Source organism: Ostrea edulis, chromosome 7 (assembly GCF_947568905.1).
Source record: "Ostrea edulis chromosome 7, xbOstEdul1.1, whole genome shotgun sequence".
In the NCBI taxonomy this organism is placed as follows: domain Eukaryota; kingdom Metazoa; phylum Mollusca; class Bivalvia; order Ostreida; family Ostreidae; genus Ostrea; species Ostrea edulis.
Window position 1 is genome coordinate 19,748,254 of NC_079170.1, and position 11,761 is coordinate 19,760,014.

The window sequence follows — 11,761 nt, forward strand, 5'->3', positions numbered from 1 at the left end:
TATTATTATTAATAAATAGCGCCTAATGTAATGATATAATTACCCTAATAACATTTAAAACAATTTAAAACAATCCTTAGGAATAAGTAAATACATAGAAAGGACATCAGTATGATAACAAACTAGTTCAAATAGTAACTGAAGGGGGTTTTGTTTGTAAAAAACAAAATGTAAGCTGTAAGATCACTAAATATGTAAAAAAAAAAATAAAAAAAAAAAAGAAAAAAAAAAAAAAAGATTGCAAAATCTCAATAAATTCAGACAATCAACTCCAGACTTATCTTCCTGTTCCATCTATTATTTCACAAATTAATTCTGTAATGGATGTCCAACTTTTATTTAGCACAGCAAACAGGTAGATCTTATTGATATACTTCATACATGTATATATGTTAACCACACACACAAACACACAAACATAGATAGACACCCACCCACAGATAGACACAACAGACACACACACCACATACACATAGACACACACACATATGGACACAAACATAACTCACACAGATAGACACACACACCACACACACAGATAGACACACACACATAGACACATACATACACACACAAAGACAAAAACACATACACACACATACATAAAGAGAGACACACAGATACAGACACACACAGACAGACACAGACAGACACAGATAGATATACACACAGACAGACACAGATAAACACACAGATAGATATACACACAGACAGACACAGATAAACACACACAGATAGATATACACACAGACAGACACAGATAAACACACAGATAGATATACACACAGACAGACACAGATAAACACACAGATAGATATACACACAGACAGACACAGATAAACACACAGATAGATATACACACAGACAGACACAGATAAACACACAGATAGATATACACACAGACAGACACAGATCGATGGACACACACAGACATACACAGATAGATACACAGACAGACCAAGATAAACACAGACAGACACAGATAAACAAACACAGATAGACACACACAGATAGATACACAGATGCACAAAGAGAGACAGACACACATAGCCAGACACATACATAGATACACACCACACACAGGTACACACACTCACAACGCACAAGACGCACACAATGTTTGGGGTATATTGGTATCATTTTCAGTCCATCCTTTGGTAGGCATTTAAAAAAATGTCTCCATTAATTTTGTCTATGAAATGGTATTTGTATGCCCCCCCCCTTTCAAAAAAGAGGGGCATATTGTTTTGCACCTAACGGTCGGTCGGTAGGTCGATCGGTAGACCACGTTGTCCGATCAATATCTTGAGAACCATTCACTTGATGATAATGATATTTCATATGTGGGTTGGTTATGAGTAGAAAACGACTGGGTTGGTTATGAGTAGAAGACAAAAACACACACAGACATACATACAGAGAGACACACAGATACAGGCACACAAAGACAAACACACACATACATGTACATACAGAGAGATAGACATACACACAGATAGACACACAGACAGACACACAAAGACAGAAACACAGACAGACAGACACACACAGACATACAGAGAGGCACACAAATACAGACAGACAGAGACAGACACACACAAACAGACATACAGAGAGATAGACATACACACAGATATACACAAAGACAGACATACACACAGATAGATACACAGACAGACATATATAGACATATACATATAGACACACAGATAGACACACAGACAGACACAGATAGATAGACACACATACAGACATAGATAAACACAGACAAATAGACACAGATAGACACACCGACAAACCAAGATAAACACAGACAGACAGACACAGACACACACATAGACACAGATAGACACACACAGATAGACACACACAGACACAGATAAACACACACAGATAGATACACAAACACAGATGCACAAAGAGAGACAGACACACATAGACATACACCACACACAGGTACACACACTCACAATGCACAAAACACACACGATGTTTGGGATATATTGGTATCATTTAAAAAAAAATGTCTCCATTAAAGGGACTGATTCACGATTTTCCCCAAAATTTTATTTTTCACTTTTAATAATCAAAATCTACTGTCCAATATGTTTTAAAAAATTCACATAAAGATTGAGGTTATACATTATCACAGAAGCTCATTTTAGAGAGTTCATTATTTGTTTTGTAAGCAAAGATTGCGGTATGCTATTGTTTACGAAATTTTCAAAACAAATGGATATCAATCTAGGTTTATTATAATTTTCACATTTTAAGCATTCTTCGGATAAAATGTGTCATCTAAAAGTTAAAATGTGCGACTATGCAAAATTAAGATGCTTTATATTACAAATTTAATATTTCATTTGTTTGTTTACATTCTTTGTTTACATAACACATATTTAAGGCTAAAATATAGCTTTTATTCTTGCATTCAGAAGATCAAAATTTTGGTTGTCAACATTAAATGAGTTATACTTTTAATATCTAACATCAAAAATAGAAAATATTTTGTTAAAAAATCGTGAACCAGTCCCTTTAATTTTGTCAATGAACTGGTATTTTTATGCCCCCTTCAAAGAAGAGGGGCATATTAGTTTGCACCTCTCGGTAGGTCGGTCGGTCGGTCGGTAGAACAAATGTTGTCTATATCTTGAGAACCATTCACTTGATGATAATGATATTTCATATGTGGGTTGGTTATGAGTGGAAGAGGACCCCTATTATTTTCAGGTCAAAAGGTCATAGGTCAAGGGTCAATCTACTCTGGACATAGGAATATAATGTCCGCTCAATATCTTGAGAACCCTTTGCTTGACAGACATCAAACTTGGCACACTGGTACATCCAAAGGAGTAGATGACCACCTTGATTTTGAGGTCATATGGTCAAAGGACAAGGGTCAAACTGGGCATAGGAATATACGGACCATTCAATGTTTAGAGAACCCTTTACCTGACAGACATCAAACTTGGTACACAAGTACATCTTCAGAAAAAAATGACCTCTATTGATTTTGAGGTCACATGTTTAAATGTCAAGGGTCAAACTGGACATTGGAATATACTGTCCACTCAATATCTTGAGGACCCTTTGCTTGAAAGACATCAAATTTGTTACACTAGTATGTCTTCAGACGAAGATGACCCCTATTGATATTGAGGTCACATGGTCAAAGGTCATGGGTCAAACTGGATATAGTAATATACTGTCCGCTCAATATCATGAGAACTCTTTGCTTGAAAGACATCAAACTTATTACACTGGTATATGTTCAGGAGAAGATGACTCCTATTGATTTTGAGGTCACATGGTCAAAGGTCAAGGGTCAAACTAGACAGGTATATACTGGCCACTCAATATCTAGAGAACCCTTTGCTTGACAGACATCAAACTTAGCACACTGGTACATCTTCAGGAGAAGATGAGCCCTATTGATTTTGAGGTCAAAGGTCAATAGTTGAACTGGACATAGTAATATATTGTTTCCTATATTTTAAGAATTATTTGCTTGATTGACACCAAACTTGGTACACTGGTACAGCATAAGGCGTAGATGACCCCTATTGATTTTTAGGTCACATGGTCAATATACTCTTGACATAGGAAGATATTGTCTGCTCAATATTTTGAATTGATGTTACTACTCTCAATTAAATGATGTATATGTGTAACCATTTTCAATTTTCAATTTTGCACCATGGGGGCATATGTGTTTTACAAACATCTCTTGTTAGAATATGCTGTATTATTCTATGTAAACCTGTTCACCGTTTTTTGATTGACTTGTTCTATTTTGATGAGACATCAAACATGTTTAATTCAACTTTTAGGTCACGCGAGGAAAAGCAGATGACATATTGGCATTTATCATTGATCATTTTAAAACTATTTTGAAATTGAATCTAATGAACATTTTCAACTTTTTCTTGGTAACCAACGTTTTCAGTTCTTTTCAAATTTGATACATGCATTAAACATCTTTGTGACAAGGGAGACATAATTGTAAATTTCAAGACTCCTGCACCTCCAGGACAAAAATGGAACAATTATCAAAACTTTTCTCTACAGCCACACACCTGTAAGACAAACAAAATGCATATATATGTAGAGCAGGAATATCTCTTCCAATACGGTAGATTTCATGATCCCCAGGGAAGAGATTCTGACTCCAGGGTGGGACCAAACTTGGTACATGTATATATAATGTATAGGCAGAGGGCTTAAATAGGCTATGCCTGCTGCACGATCCCATTCACTTTGTGAATAAAATATAGTTTAAAGTAAATATAATGTATATGTGTAAATCTTTAAATAAATTTTCTTTTATGTTATTGATGTTAAATTGAAACTAAATAGATATTTTGAAGGAGTAAGTAGTCCTTTACCAAAATCATAAATTTCATGATCCCAGGGGGTAAGGGTTTTAGTTCTAGCGTGGAACCAAAATTATCATAGTGATTATGGTCTAAACGTTATCAATTGCAGGACTTCTTGAAGTTTGCTATCAATACAGTATAAAATCATATTTAGGAAAAGCAGAAAACGATGTACCAAAATGTGAATTTCGCAATTAACCCAAGGGTTTGACTCTAGAATGGGTTCAAACTAGTCATATCCTGTTAAAGTTACGTATATTATGTGAAAGTATTTTATCAGTATGTGCACTGTTACGGAACATTTGGTCACCGACGACCATTCATGCCGCACGATTGGTCTTCGGCAACCATTCGTGCCGCTTGTATCGTCGCCAGGTGACTGAACGTGCCATGATAGTGGACAAGAATGATCGTCAATTTTAGCCCATTCCCAAGCCCCCAGTCCCAAATCCCAACTTTGCTTTACTCCTCCCTCTCCTCCTCCTCCAGCACCTATTCCCTTTCCTTCTCTTTCTCCCATTTAATCTCCATCCTCTTTCTCCAGATTCTTCCTTTTCTTCTGGTTTGATCAAACCAAACAACGAGTCTTTTGAATTGGTGTGTGGATTTACCCACAAAACCGTAGTATTCCTCTATAGACGCCTACTCTTCAACATATCAGAGTTATCCCCGTGCTGCCCTCCAATCACCCCCATGTAATCTCTCTCTCTCTCTCTCTCTCTCTCTCTCTCTCTCTCTCTCTCTCTCATTCACTCCAAATCCAGTGACAGAAAGAGTACTGTGTTTGTGCTAAATATTTTGAAGAATGATGACTCCATTTTGAAAGAGTCAATTTCATGTATGAAAAGTGCTTCAGACCTATGAAGTCGCAAAGGAGATTTGCTTACTACACATGTTCAATTTGATGTGTACTTTGTAATATTTCCAATTTTGCAGCTTTTTCATACATTTTACTTTCATGTGTATTGCTAGAACAGTAGTTGGCCTCTCTTTTTAAAAAAATTTGTTTGCCATAGTAGGCCTACTGATTTTTTTTTAACATTAAGTTAACATGTTAAGTGGTAAATTGGTGTTCATGTACAGTATATTATATTCATTAAAATTAAATTTGTGTAGGCAGTGTTGTTTATGACAAATTTTAACTTTTTATTTTCTTATCAAACCATCACAAATGCTAGTACTTGCGTTGTATGTCACATTGTGTGGTCATGTGCATTTGTTTGTGTGTTTGTGCGCTCATACTTAACAAAGAAGAGGGGCAAATTGTTTTGCACCTGTAGGTCAGTCGGTCGGTAGACCACATATTGTCAGCTTAATATCTTGAGAACAATTCACTTGATCGTCATGATATTTCATATGTGGCTTGGTTATGAGTAGAATAGTTTTTCAAGTCAAAAATCATAGGAAGCTACTGTCTGCTCAATATCTTGAAAAACCTTTCCTTGACAGACATTAGGACATTAAACGTGGTAAACTGGTACATCTTTATGAGATGACCACTATTGATTTTGAGGTCACATGGTCAAAGGTCAAGGGTCACACTGGATATAGGAATATACTGTCCACTCTATCTTGAGAACCCATTGCTTGACATGCACAAAACTTGGTACAGTGTTACATCTTCAGGAGAGGATTACCCCTATTGATTTTGAATTCACATGATCAAAGGTCGAGGATCAAACTGTATATTTAAATATACTCTCCCCTCATTTTCTTGAGAAGTCTTTGCTTTACAGACATATAACTTAGTACATCGGTTCATACTTAAGAAAAGATAATCCCCAGAAGATGGTCACATGGTCAAAGGTTAAGGGTCAAACTGGACATGTCCGCTCAATATATTGAAAACCCTTTGCTTGAGAGACATCAATTTGGTACAGTGGTACATCTTCAGGAGTAAATGACCACTATTGATTTTCAGGTCATGTGGTCGACGGTCAAGGATTACAAGGGACATATTAACATATTGTCTCATATTTTAATAATTATTTGCTTGATTGACACCAAACTTGGCACACTGGTACAGCATATAAGGAGTAGATGACCCATATTGGTTTTGAGGTCACGTGGTCAATTCACTCTTGACATAGGAAGATATTGTCTGCCCAATATTTTGAATTGATGATACTACTATCAATTAAATAATACATGTGTATATCCCTTTTTGAATTTTGGACCATGGGGGGCATATATGTTTCATAAACATATCTTGTTATATCTATTCCTCTATGAAGATGGCTTATATGATTTATGAGATATCTTTTATTTTCAATTAGAATTCTAATGAATTTTAAAAGATGTCTCATATAATTTACAGTTTATAAGATATCTCATAAAACGCACGCAGAGCGAACGGTGAACGAACGGTGAGCCAACGGTGAACACACGCAGAGCGAACGGTGAACGTAATTTGGTGAACGGTGAGCGCACGGTGAACGTAAAGTGAACGATGAGCTCTTAAACTACTTTATGAGATATCTTATGATGCATGTAAGATATTTAATATGTTTTAAAAGATATCTTGTAAAAGTAAATTGATATGATTCTTTGAAAAGTGTATAATGCGTCTTTTAAGGATTCATTTATGAGATATCTTATAAAATATTTAAAATATATCATAACGTTTATGAAATATCTTATATATTAACATATAAAAATTCATTCACGAAATATCTTATCAAATATATTAGATATGTCATATAAAGCTATCTTGTATGTTTTATAAGATATATCATATGAGATATCTGATCTTTTATAAGACATCTCATAAAAACAGATATATAAGATATCTTATGAAGTTTGTTACCTGAAATAAAAAATGTTGATAAGATATCTTATAAAGTTTATGGAATATCTTATACATTATATAAGATATTTCATATATTTAATGGGGTATCTTATAAAGAAAAATATAATATATCTCATATCTTTTATGATATGTCTTCTAAAGGATATCAGACATCTCAAACTTTAGAAGATATCTTATAACTTTTTTAAGATATCTTACAAAATTTATGAGATATCTTTAAATAGGAATAAATGTAAAACCGGCATGCCATACGGATAGTGGTACGTAAGAGCATCGTGTTGGTAAAATGTTACCACTCGTGTGATTGCAAAATCAATTCACATCAAATTCCATCCAGAAATGCCCAGGACTTTTATTTGTTTGCTTTGTATCGTGTTTTACTTCTGCCACAAATGTGTGCGTGTGTTAAACAAAACAAACCTTATTACACATGAATTCACACACGCACATACATGCATACACATTTACATATACGAACATACATGCACACATACACTCACACCATCACTGAAATACACACATGCACGTGCACACTCACTCGCGATAGCACACATCTTTTTTCAAAACAAAAGCAAAGTTGGTGTTTGGGACAGGGAGCTTGAGTGGCGGCCATTCATGCTCGGGTACGGTCTAAAATTGACGACCATTCGTATCAACCCTCACGGCACATTCGGTCGCCCAGCAATCATATATGCGGCACGCTTTGTCGCCAGCGACCAAACGAGTGGCACGAATGGTCGTCGGACAAACGTGTCGCGTGTGTTGTTGCCGGCGACCTGACGTGCAGAGGCGACCAAATGTGCCGTAACAGGGCACTTCCAGTGGCATTAAGGTACTCTACATCATCATAATGGCTGATTTCCTTTTAAAATATGGATTAAAAATAGATATCAGCAATATTTGTCTATTTATTTCAAAGTTCATCGCAGGTTCGAGTTCAGGAGTTTTATTTTTTTTTTTTTTTTTTTTTTTTTTTTTTTTGCTTTCTACAAAAACTAAACTAAACTAAAAAATTTGACTTAATAAAGTATATGTGAAAGTTTTCAATTTCTAAAATATTGTTGTAGATATCTTCCAGTTTTCATCCATATCAAATTTCTCTGGTTTAGCATTCCTCCTTAAGAAATGTCGAGTGGCAAATGCGCAAACACAGTAGAGAAGACAAACGGTGTTAATCCAAATAAGCTACCCGAAAGAAACTTCCATCAGTGAAAAGTTGATAAATAGATCCAATACTAACCTATAATGGTTTCCATAGAAACAGATGGCATTGAATTTTGATTTTGTCCTGTCTCTTCTATTTCAGCCTTTGATGTTTTAGCCTCGGAAAACACAAGTTTGATCACAGACCGACGTGTACATCGCTGAGATGCCACGTTTTTCTCCATGTTCCACAGTCAGTCAATCGTACAATGGAGAAGTTTGCTAGTACACAAAGAAACGCATAATGGCCCATCAATGGGACTAGTATATGTATAGACCGTACTTTGGTTTTTTTAATAGCTTTGTATTCATCTTGTGTTCTTAAGTGATATTTATGTTTTGACATTTGAAGTCATTTACATATTGAAATGTTTAGTTTTGATACATTTGTATGTGATAGTTCCCAGTCAGTTCTGACTCTGTATTGTATTGAATAGATCCATGATATCCATGTTGTGTTGCATCAATGATGTAAAATTCATATGTGCATCAACATTACATGCTGAAATAAAACAATCAAATGATATTTTAGACAATAGATCCTGTTTCTTAAATTGTGTTAATATTTTATTAAAGATTTATAATTAAGAACCCAGGTCCCAGTTTTATTTAATGTTTAATTTAAACAATATTTATAATGAATATTCTGAATCAATGAACTTTTGAGATTGGGTAGCAGGCGCAACCTTTATGAGCCTTCTCCCTAATGAGTATCTTTTTAAGCACCCCATTTCAAACCACTAGAATACATTAATATGTGCCATGATAAACATAATTTACCAATTCATTTTTTACCATATTCAGTGAAAACAGAATTTACTTAGAAAAAGTAACATTTACTTTGAGCATACGATGTTTTCAGCATATCAGATAACCATTGAGTGCATGTCTTCTGCTATTTCTGCAAAAAAATGAATTTAGTACGACCATTTTCAATATTCATGCTTTTTTCAAAAAAGTATATTTTGTATTCTTGATGATGGGCATTCAAAATAATGTTTACGCAGAATGTTCAATTTAAATCCATACAATGCAGTATTTTGGAAGCCCGGATACAGCTCTGTTGATTAAAATGATAACATTATAAACATGATATTTCGCAGCCATTTTGAGTATTTTGACTGAAGATGGATATTCTTCATGCACTTGGAGGAAGTTTATATTTGTACCATAGATGTATCTTTCCAGAATACGTATGTGAAAGAAGAAAGTTTGTGCATGCTGAGCTGTGTTTTATGCTTTTTGAAAGAGAAATAATTCTCAAGAGTTAGCATCCTAACTAGATTAGATGAACATGTTGCTTTTGATGTTCTGTACATTAAAAGATTTGTAAATATCAGAGACAAATTATGTGAAACTGTGTTGGACATTTTTCGTTTATGACATGGATGTAGATATAATCTGCCTTCAGCTTTAAAATTTTGAGTTTTACTGGGGAACAGATAGCAAGGCTAATATCATACATAGTCCATACTGAATTAATCGGGATATTGTGCAATTCGGGGGGATCCATGTTGTTATTGAATATGCATGCATGTTTTTAAATAACATACATATTTTAAGAAGTATTAATTCTGATAAAAACAACATTTAATATCAGTAAACATGTACATGTATATAGATTTCTCACTGACAATATCACATTTGATTTCAACAGAAAAGAGAAGAGCGCTGCTCGTTTTATATTGAATAAAATGTTTGTTGCATGACATGGCAATATTTTTGTTTATATTTACATGTATAACAAACAATTACTCACTGAGTAGTTCATCCGCTATGTGTGAAGGGGGTGGATGCAGATTAGTTTTTTTGGAATATATATGGATGCAGATTAGTTTTTATGGAATATATATGGATGCAGATTAGTTTTTATGGAATATATATGGATGGAGATTGGTTTTTATGGAATATATATGGATGCAGATTAGTTTTTGTGGAATATATATGGATGCAGATCAGTTTTTATGGGATATGTTTTATTGTTTTAAGCTTGCCTTATTGCTAGACCATTACATTATGTGGGTTTTAGTATAATGTTGTACAAGATCTTATTTCTGTAATTTTACGACATGCAGATATACAGAATGTATTGAAATATTTGTTGGGTACATGCCCTTGACCCTTTAGTGAGCTACGTGACCTTGAAACATTAGTGAGCTATTCAGATCAAAGTCTGTTGTGTGTTGAGTGATTATCATCTGTAAACTTGTCAGAAGAACCACTAGCCAATTTCCTATTCAAAACTTTCATGGCACAAGTCATCCTTAAATAAAGAAGATTCAAAGTTGTTTCATGTAGGGCTATACCCTCTACCGAAAGGAATTCTAACGTTTATGCTACATACTGTGTCAGAAAGCCAGGAGTTAATGGTAATAAAAGCTTTCTTATATAATACATGTGATGGTTTGAGTTTTTCTAAATTAGGACTCCTGAACCAATAGGGGTTTAAAGGAAAGTATATATATAGGAATATAGGTTTATGATGGGAACGTATAAAATTGTGTTTTCTTAACTTCTTGGGAAGAACCACAAGACCACAGTTTACCATATTGATATGTATGTACAGGCTCCTTCATTTAGTTTTAATTCAGGTTTGTGACACCACGGCTACAAGGCTCAGGCTACCCGGTGATAGTTTAAAGTTTTACGTGTGTAGATGAGCGATCTGGCCCATGGGCCTCTTGTTGTTAATGAAACCCTGTGTAACTGATTAAAAAGAAATGCATGATAAAATTCATATAAAAAGCTATGTTATCACGATCAGTGTATTTAAAAATGTTTTTAAATGCAATCAACACCAGCGAGTGTTATAATTTCACGCGAATCATCAGCATTGTACTAGCTGCTAAATACTATTGATGGGAAACTGCTGCAATTAGCAGCTGTATGTCGTTATGCTAAACACAAATACAACCCACAGGAAGTTAGAAGTCAGTTTTTTATCTGACTAGTCTATTTTATTCTAATTCACCTAAGCCACTCTCTGACAAATCACGGGGGGGGGGGGGGGGGTCCTTTGGCCCGAACGTTAAACTCCAAATAAACAAGTAATATGTCCCGTGTAACATGTATATTTCATTTCAACATCGTCACCGCTGTCTGACTATGCGAAAAAGTCTGTACTAAAGGCAGATGTTGTTCATGCCACATAGAATGCAATATGTCGTCAAGTTCATTTGACCAAATTCAAGGTTATTATGATTCGAGGGGATAACGTGTACTAAACAGTGGTATTTGCTTCCAAATTTGAGGCAATGTTTGTGATTCAGATATGAGGTCCCATGATTATAATTGTTTTGTTTAATGTCCCTTTCGAGAAAATTTCAACCATATGAAGACGACACCGGTGCCGGTGGAAGAGCTTCAAATTTTG